This window comes from Chiloscyllium punctatum, chromosome 21 (genome assembly GCF_047496795.1).
Source record: "Chiloscyllium punctatum isolate Juve2018m chromosome 21, sChiPun1.3, whole genome shotgun sequence".
NCBI lineage: Eukaryota > Metazoa > Chordata > Chondrichthyes > Orectolobiformes > Hemiscylliidae > Chiloscyllium > Chiloscyllium punctatum.
Window position 1 is genome coordinate 44,910,556 of NC_092759.1, and position 10,182 is coordinate 44,920,737.

The window sequence follows — 10,182 nt, forward strand, 5'->3', positions numbered from 1 at the left end:
ATTTTCAAACTGTGCCACACAGATATTTAACCAGATAGATGATAGAGCTTTGTCGAGGCAATGCTGGAGAATGGAGTTAAGGATTATCAGATCAGCCATGAGTTCGTTGAATGGTGGAGCAGACTCGATGCGCTGAATGGCCGACTTCCAATCCTACATCATTTGGTCTAACGCCTTATTTAATTGATACCTTTAGAATTCAGAGGGGAGGGGATGAAGTGATAGAAAAGGTTTCTCAATCTGATCAGACAGATCAGGAACTAAGCTCATAAGTTCATGAACAGGAAATGTGCTGGGGCCTGGATACAACAAATGGCACTGGGCACACCGCAGATGGGTATGTGCAGATGTTGTGATTGCTAAAGAAAATTGGTGGATCTAATATTGTTGTCAACTTGGTGATCACGCTGGATGATGGATCACGGTATGATTCACACAGCAAAAGGTTGTGAAAGACTGGAAAATTCATTTCATTGGAAAAGTTTTCTGCGGTTCCAATTCAATTGACTGTTTAAAATACTGATCAGAACTTCGTGTGGAGCATTACATTAAAATTCACAATCCCACTTGATAAACTACTGCACTCGATCTTTCCTTATTTGTTCCCCTTTCATTCGACATAAATTCATAGAATGTCAAGATGGAATGAAAGGAGAAAAGAAACGTTTGCACTCCATTTCATTATCCCAATGTAACTTACAACAGTATCAAATTGCTTTACTTCGACTTTGATGATGTACCGATTTCTCACAAATCTCCGGTGCAATGAAGGGCAAGAGCAAGATCGTCCACGATAAATGTTGCATTCAATTTTGCTCCGAATTTATTTCAGCTGGAAGAAAATACTGATGAGAAAACAGAAGGTTGAACTACAAAACAAGATGGCAGTTTTGATGCTCAGTTACTTTGGCAGATTTCAATGGGTATCAAATGAACCCAAAATCATGGCGATCGTCCTCCCATCTTTAAGGCATGGGATTAAAGCAGGAAATCGATCTCTAAGAGACGGGTCACGTCCTATTCATTATGGAATAGCTTTCCTTGACAATATACCAAATCTGCTCAGTTCCATTTATTATGCTTCTTGTGGAATATTAATAGAAATCTTTTTAAAAACCACTGAGTTTTTTGCTGAATCTTACTCACTGCAGACGTTTTCGATATTTCTTTGCATCTGAAGTCGTCCAAATTAGATAATGGTTCCTCGCACCTTCTACCCCCTACACCCTCCTTTACACTTTTACCTGGCCACAGGCTGTCTCTCTCCTGTTGAAACTCACTGATTGTGTGTCTCTCAATGTGCCTTTCCAAATATTTTGGAAACGGATTGTCCGAGTAACAGAAATGCTGCTCCCATTATTTCTTTGTCATACATCGATGGTTTTGAAATCTTGACTTTCAGAAATTTATGAACTTGAAAAAGTGAATTTGCCACATATTTACTCTCTCCAAACCTCAAATACTCTGGAAAACTTCCATTCGGTTTTCCTTGGTTTAGTTTCAAATTTTCCAAAACACAAATAAATAAAACTCCATCCCCACTAAATGCCGTCAGCATCGTCTCCAATGTCTTAGCAGCACAGTAAACGCTGGCAGTGTCCTCTCTGATAGAATCACAGATTCCCTACAATGCAGAAAGTACAGTTGAGTCAATCGGGTCTGTAGGGAGACTATGAACAGCATCTCAACCAGACCGAGCTCCCGTCTCTATCCCCGCAGGCCTCTGGCTTGTGATTTCAAATAAACATGGTGGAATAATAACCTGGCAACTTGTGACTGCTGACCTTATCACTGCGTTACCCCTGGCTAATTCACTTAACTTACTGAGTTCACTCCCTGGACAGATGAGCGCAATTTAATATGGCCAATCCACCTAACCTACATACTTAAGAGTAGTGCGATCCACTGATCAAATGTACCATCACATTGAACACTATCTGTGTCATGTGTAATGGCTTTACACACTGGCAACTCCGCCTAGTGAAAGCAAGCTGCGCCCACCAACCCGAATTCAATGCATCCAAACGCGGTTCTACGCTATACACCCTCAGTAGTTCTGCTGGAAATGTTTCTGCACTCAGATCTGAATGGGTTTATTCTGTTCTCTTCCTCAGATTCCTGCTTTAAATAAACACATCAGTCAGGAACAACTCTATATAATGGTTTTGATTGCAACACAAACACAATGTGCAGTTTGCTGAAGTTACGTGTTTGCACTTTCACTGACACTCTCTCTCCCCAGGAGCTGCAGTCCTTCCCCAAATAATTCAGACAGCACTGTCCCTGCTGTGACATGTCCCATCGAGAATGGAATGCCAGCCATGAATAACCTTCACTGGGGAACAGAGCGACAGGTTTCAAACCTTTACAATGCCCCCAGCGGATTATTGAGCCCTGTGACAGGTGGGGAAACTAACCACAATACTGTGGAGGACAACAACGTCGAAGGAGGCCCTTCAGCCTGTTGTGGCCGCACTTGTCAAACACAACTGCTTAACGACCTGAATCAAGGTTTCCATCGTTTAATCCATGATCTTACATGTTTTGGCATCGCAAATCAACATCTCAATTTTTTTTAAGGTTAGAATGATTTCCGCCTCTATGACCCTTTCCGCAAATCTACTCAAACCTTTCTGCCTTTTCCCGAAATCTCTTGGCCCCAGTGTTCAATCGCTCCATCAATAAGAAACGCTTCTTTCAGTCTATCATATCCATATCCCTCAGTATTTAGTACATCTCAGTCATGTCTTCTCCAATCTCCTCTGTTCGGCGCCAAACAACCACAGTCTGTCCAATCTCTCCTCACAACTGAAACTCTTCAGCCCAGACAATATCCCAGTGAATCTCTACTGCAACGTTCCCAGTGCGATCACATCCATGCAGTCCTCTGAATTGCAGAACTGCACACAGTAATCTAGCTAGGGCCGAATGAACTTTTTTTCTATTCTGTTACACTATGAGGGCGTCGCTGGCTCGGCAGTATTGATTGCTATACCAAATTGCACAGCGGGTAATTGAGACTCAACCGTATTGTAGTTAGTCTGGAGTCACATGGAGGCCCGAGCAGATAAAAATGGCAGTTTCATTCCTTAAATGACGTCAGATAGTTTTGTTATTTTTTTCATCAATTGAACATAGATATATATGAGTTATTAGATTCGTAATTCCAGATATTTTTTGAATCCCATTTCTACCACCTAGCATGGTCAGAGTGAAACCCAGGTCCCTGGTGTCTGAATTAACAGTTCTGTGTTCCGTTGTAATAGCGCTCGGCCATTGCAGAAAAGCAGTGAAACTGATCTTATCCAATTAAGTCGATTTTCCCCGATACTGTTCTGTGCCATTTTCCTGAGCTTGACCTCCGCTCCCCACCCCCCACACCCCCAATAATATCTGGTCCGTATCAGTAAAAGCTGCTACATGAGTATGGATCTCACAACAGTGGTAACCAAATGGATCAAATGGTCTGCAGGTCCGCATGGTGGGGTTGGGGCATGTTCACCCAGCAACAGTGACCCCAGCCACACAGACTGATCGGTATCAATGGGAGAGTCTGTATTAGATTCTGCGATGCCTTAGTGAAATGGGAAATGACTCCACAAACACATGATGAAAATGCAGCCCTCCAAAAGCTAGTGCTTCAATTAAACCTGTAAGACCATAACCTGGTGTTGGGTCATTTTTAACTTTGTACTCCATAGTCCAACACCGACATCTCCAAATTAATGAAATGGGGGTATGGGATGGAAAGTTCGGTTAGTGATCGTAGGAGGGAAGAAATCTCTGAGAACGGGTGGATTTGAATTCTGACATATGAAACACAGAGATGTGAGCGAGCAGAACTTGGAGGAAAAAAATCACCTTGGAGAAAATCATGAATTTAAAACAATTGATTGCTTTGTGTTTCACAAAAGACTGGGACACACAGAACTATTACTGCCGTGACTCGGATTCGAACCGAGGTTACTGCGGCCACAACGCAGAGTACTAACCACTATACGATCACAGCACCCCCCAGACGCACACAGCAAGTGCATGCTCTAAGTACAGTATTATAAGGAATGTTAGGCAGAGCACGAAATGCGTACGATCAGTGCTTAGCGAAGTAGCAGATATGTGGGAACTCAGAATGGTCTGACTGTTTAACATCGGTTCCCCAGTGCCTGTGTTGATTCCATCATTAATGTGTTGAGGGCTGAGATAAATAGATTTCTCCAAAACATCAAGGAATCCGGGTACAGTGCAGCATTTTTTACCTGCACATCCACCAATATCATTTATTGTATCCGTTGCTCCCGGTGCAGTCTCCTGTACATTTAGGGACTGGGCGCCTCCTAGCAGAGCACTTTAGGAACATCTCTGGGACACCCGCACCAATCAACCACACAGCCCTGTGGCCCAACATTTCAACTCTCCCTCCCACTCTACCGAAGACATGGAGGTCCTGGGCCTCTCTCACCGCCGCTCCCTCACCACCAGAAACCTGGAGGAAGAATGCCTCATCTTCCACCTCGGAACACTTCAACCCAGGTTATCAATGTGGACTTCAACAGTTTCCTCATTTCCCCTTCCCCCACGTCACCATAGTTCCAAACTTCCAGCTCAGCACTGTCCCCATGACTTCTCCTGTGTTGTCCTACCTGCCTATCATCTATTCCACCAATCCATTCCACCCTCCCCCCCCGACCTATCACCTTCACCCCCTCCCCCATTTACCGATTGTACTCTATGCTACTTTCTCCACAAACCTAACCTCCTCTCACTTATCTCTCCACCCTTCAGACTCTCTGCCTTTATTCTTGATGAAGAGTCTTTGCCCGAAACGTCGATTTTACTGCTCCTCGGATGCTGCCTGAACTGCTGTGCTCTTCCAGCACCACTAATCCAGAATCTGGTTTCCAGCATCTGCAGTCATTGTTTATACCAAGCTTTTGTTGAAATGTATATTTCAATAGCAATGCAGTTTAACATCGGTTACTTCACGAGTTTCCCCACACAAGGCCGTAACCACTGCTGCCACATGGGCCCAGTTCCCAGCCCCAGAATCAGAGGAACTGAGTGGCGCAGTCGCGAAGATGCAACTTGAAATCGAGATGGGAATGAGGTCGCACAGATACTCGATGGCTCAAGTGAATCAACCGGAGACTGCATGGTTTCTATAATGTTTTAGAGGCGCAAGCAATTCCGAGGTTGGGAGTGCTTCTGGTCAAAGGCAGGGCAGAAGGGAAAATCTGTTCCCGGTTATAACAGCAATCTACATTGCATCCTGCTCAGACAGCTGAGTGCCACAACTGGAGCGGGGGCAGCTGGTTTGAAGTTTAATTTTGCTTCACTATCACCCACTTCCCTGGAATGAATTGCTTTCACCATTTTTATTTCCAATTGTTTGGTATCTCCCTGCAGTCTGCGGCTTTCTTCCTCATGGTTAATTGCATGACTAACTGTTGTGTGATCTGCACACTGCTAAATCACGGCCACTACAAATAAGTACGAATCATTGATCTACATGAGAAAACAGTGGAACTCACAGCTGGCATGCTTCATAGGTTTGCAGGCGACACCAGAATTGTAGACAGTGATGAAGATTATCTAAATTTCAAAAGGATCTTAATCCAATGAGTCGTTGGATAAATGGAAGGTATTGCATTTTGGTACAACATAAAGAGTATGGCTTAAAGTCATGATCTCTGTTCCTGAGGTCAGGCTTGAATTTCAAGTTTTATTTGTCGAACGTAAACATCACCGTTTCCGTGTCCCAACCCCCAAGGATGACTAGTTTAAAATATCATCCCAACACCAACTTCTCCTGGTTGAAGTCTTGACTGTGTGGAAGAAACTGATAATGAGCTGATGCGAGCAAATGTAGCTGCCACCGCCAGTGTCGGAAACACAGATCTAAACAGCAAAATCATCTTTTAAACCCACCATTGCAAAGTTAAGGGCTCAACACACTCCACTTGTGCCACTCAGCTGTCTTAGAAAGATGCACCGGAAATCGCTATGATAGTATAAACGGGGACAACCATTCCTTTGAGCAGGAGCACATTCAACCGAGGAATTTCTTGAGCCTCTGTGCCATCACACGCTCACCTATTGCATCACTGGTAACTCTGCGCACTGATTCCCATCCCTATTTCCGGTTGGATCTGGGCGGCTGTGCCGATGTTAAGCTAAAATGCTATTGAAGCATGCATTTCAACAATATCCTGCCCTGTCCCCCGAGTCTTTGATGTTTTGTCGAAATCGATCAATCTCATCTGTCAACGTTCTTATTCAAGTGATCTCTACAGCCTCTGAGGACATCGATATGAAAGATTCAGCTCATTGTCAGTTCCCACATGTCTGTCACTGTTCGCTGAGTACTGATATTGTACATGTGCTGTTCTTCTGAACATTTCCTCTGCTCGTATACTTATTGCTGCTTGCAAACATCCTGTTCTGTGGTTACTGTGATCGTGGTTGTCGGTATTTTGCATTGTGACCACAGCAAACTCGATTTGAAACCAAATCACGGCACTAAGTGTTCTCTCCGTTGTCCTTTTTGTGACACATGCTAAGAAATTAATTATTTTACCTTCAAATTCCGCTCTCTTACATCTCTGCGTGTCATATATCAGGATTGAAACACACTCGTTGTCGGAGATTTCTCTTCTTCTCACGATCATTAAACCTCCTTTCCGTCCCTCCCCCCATTTCTCTGAGGCAATGCCCAATCTATCACTCTCTTTCACATTCATACTGTTCTGTCTGTGCTGCTGCTGCGGTCACTGTTATTGGGTGAACGTGCCCCAATCCCACCATCGGGGCTTTCAAACAAATCGATCCATTTGGATACTGCGGTTGTGAAATCAATACCCATGAAGTAGCTTTTACTGATATAGGACAGAGACAATTGGAGCGTCAGGCTCATGGAAAATACCCAGGGCAGTTTTGGTGAAAAGACATTTTATTGGAAAAGATCAGCTTTTGTGGTTTTCTGTGTTGGTCTTGTGGTAATTTCATAGGACTGATAGTCCAGAGACCGAGGTAATAGTCTGGGTACTCGGGCTTGAATCCCACCATGCCAGATTGTAAAATTTGGATTCAGCAAATATCTGCAAGGAAGAATCTAATGATTACGATAGATCCATTGACAATTGTTGAATAAAAAACCATTTGGTTCACTGATGTCATTTCAGGAAGGAATCTGCTGTCCTTACTTGGTCTGGCCTGCATGTGACTTCAGACTCAGAAAAATATGGTTGAGTCTCAATTTCCCTCTGAGCAATTCAGAATGGGTAATAAATTCGGCTTAGCCAGAATCGCCCTCATACTAATTCAGAAATTTTAAAACAAATGCTCATTCGGCTCAAGCAAGAGTGTTGATTGCAGTTTTGCAAGTCACAGGGATGTGATCACACTGAGAAAATCGTAGGAGATATTTACCGGGACATTGTTTGGGATGAAGAGTTTCAGTTGTGAAGAAAGACAGGACAGAGTGGAGTGTTTGTCGCAATGTAAAGGAGATGTAGAGGAGACATGATTGGGTTAGGGTATGGACAGGGTTGACTGAACGGGTTTCCCATTAATGGAGGATTAGCAGGGGGCAGAGATTTAAGAAGAAAGTCAGAATGGTTTGAGAAGATGTGCAAAAGTGCTTTATAAGCCAGTGGGTGGTTGGAATTTGGAATACACTGTCTGCATTGTTCAGAATGGCAGAAACCCTTAGAACCTGAATAAACATACAGATGTGAACTTGTGATGCCATGACACATAAGGCTGTGGGATAAACATTGTGAAATGGGATTCAGTTCATTAGGCAGTTGTTTTTGGCAAGTATCGCCACAATTAGTTGAAGGGCCTCCTTTGAGTCTCTTGGTCTCAGTAGTATAGTGGTTCGTGTCCCCGTCTGTCACAGGACTCAATTCTCCGCTGGGGACAGTGTAAATATTTTAAAACTGTCGCTCCATTCCCAAGTGCGGGTATTGATACCTGTCCTTCCATTCTCGATGGGGCATGTCACAGGAAGGACAGTGCTGCCTGAATCAGTGGGGGAAAGGGCTGCAGATCTCAGGGAGGCAGAGTGTTAGTAAAAGTGCAAACATGTGACTTCTGCAAACTGCACCTTGTTACAGTGTTGGAAAGAAAAAAAAAACATTTGGCAGACTTGTTCTGGATTGAAGTGTTGAATTTGGGTTGATTTGCTTTGATGTGGCTGAGTTACCAGTGTATAAAACCATTAAAAATGATTCAGGTTTTGCTCGCTATAATGGAACATTGGCTCAGTAATTCGCACTGCTGTTCGGTCTGAGGGCTATGTTGATTGGTCAAGTTAAATTGCCCTGTCGTATCCAGGGAATGATTTCAGTAAATTAAGTAAATTAAGTAAAGCGGGGACAAGGTCAGAAGTCACAGGACGCCAGGTTATAGTACCACAGGTTTATTTGACATCATAATGGGGAGGGTTGCCCCTTCTTCTGGTGAAATATACGGGAATAGGGAGGAGAACTAGGTCTTGGTGAGATGCTTTTCAGAGAGTCGACACCGGGTCGATTGACTGAAATGCCCTTTCTGCACTGTAGGATTCTGTGATTCTATCAGAGAGGGTAATGACGGTGTTTACTGGGGGTGAAGCATCTGGAGTCGATGCTGATGGGGTGTACTGAGGATGAGATTTTATTCACTTGTTGTTTTCGAAAATTTAGAACAGTTATCCCTGAACCAAGAAAGACCTAATCGGGGGTTTTCATGTTATGAAAAGTTTGGACAGAGTAAATAGGTGGAAAATTCCCTATTTCAAGTGAGTAAACATCTAGACGTCAGACATTCAAACCCTTTGAAAAACCTTTGAAGAACAAAGAAAAGATGAGAGCAGAATCGCTGTCACTCCGAGAATCTGTTTTCCAAAATATTTGGAAAGGCACATTTGTTAACATACAAGGAATAAATTTCACAAGAGGGCGACAGCGTGTGTCTCGGTAAAGGTGTAGGGGTGGGGCATAGTCGGTCAGAAGTTTCGGGGAAACAATGTCGAAGTGGGTTGACTTTAAATGTAAAGAAATTTTGTGAACGTGTGCAGCTGAATAAGATTCGGTTCCAAAAACTCTGGATTTTCAAAGATTTGGCATAATATTCTACCTGAAGCATTGTAAATGGAACTGAGTGGATTCTTCTTATTGTGAAGGGAAGATATTACATAATGAATAAGAAGTGACCAGTTGAGATCGACGTCCTGCTTTAATCACATGCGTTAAAGCTGTGAGGACAAACACCATGATGTTTGGTCCATTTTATACTCGGTGAAATCTGCCAAAGCAACGAGCAACAAAACTGGTGGGTTTTCTTTTGCATTTTAACCCTCTGATTTTCTAAGCAGTATTTTCCTTAAGCTGAAATAAAGTCGGAGCAAGTTTGAATACAACATCAATCGTTCCAATGAGATAAATCTAATTCCCTTCCGATTATTACAATGAACATTGTGAGGTTGCAGCAAAGTTAAAATGAAACGAACAAAACAGCGTTTCTAGCGGTTGAATCCAATTCAGGTTCAGCCATATGAGAAAGGCCATTGAGCAACAACATCGCCTTTATTTCCCTCTCCATGGCTCCTTTTTCACGTGAGAGAGAAAGTGACTGAAGAAATTAGGCGTCAAATGTAGGTGTGAATATGACGGAAAATTCTTGTTCTCTGATTCATCCTGACACAGTTCTGATCAGAATGTATCAATGACAGCTATTCATTGTGACGAACATGGTTATTTATTGGAATTTGCTGTTATTATAATTCTGATGCAAGCAGAAACACAATGGTGTGAATTTGATTCCGCTCTGCAAATTTCTCATTCTTTACTTTCACCACATGTCACCTGATGAGGTCACATGTCACCACGCCGCAAAATGTGCAGAGGAGACTGAACGATTATGGTGTTGGGTTATTATACCGCTGTGCTCCACATTCACGAGTTCGAGTCATACTCTGGTTGCTAACTTCACAAACCGCTCCAGCAGATTTTCTTTGCACCTCACAGCTCTGGTATACACTGGTTCGAGAATCTTGTTCTTGCCCTTCACTGCACGGGGGATTCAGGAATAATCGACACCACATGAAAGTCGAAATGAAGAGTGAGAGCAGTCATTCTATTCAATTGTACATTAAATTCGTGTAATGAGAAGGAACGCATTTTTCTTTCTGCCCCACATTCC

The 10,182-nt window shown here is 43.1% G+C and overlaps 1 non-coding gene across 1 annotated transcript; it reads right to left on the reverse strand.

Annotated features, from left to right (window-relative positions):
* Nucleotides 1–3,937: 3,937 nt before the first annotated feature.
* Nucleotides 3,938–4,009, reverse strand: trnah-gug (transfer RNA histidin (anticodon GUG)). Its single transcript has one exon. It is a non-coding gene; the product is annotated as a tRNA-His (tRNA).
* Between the last annotated feature and the right edge of the window lie 6,173 nt (nucleotides 4,010–10,182).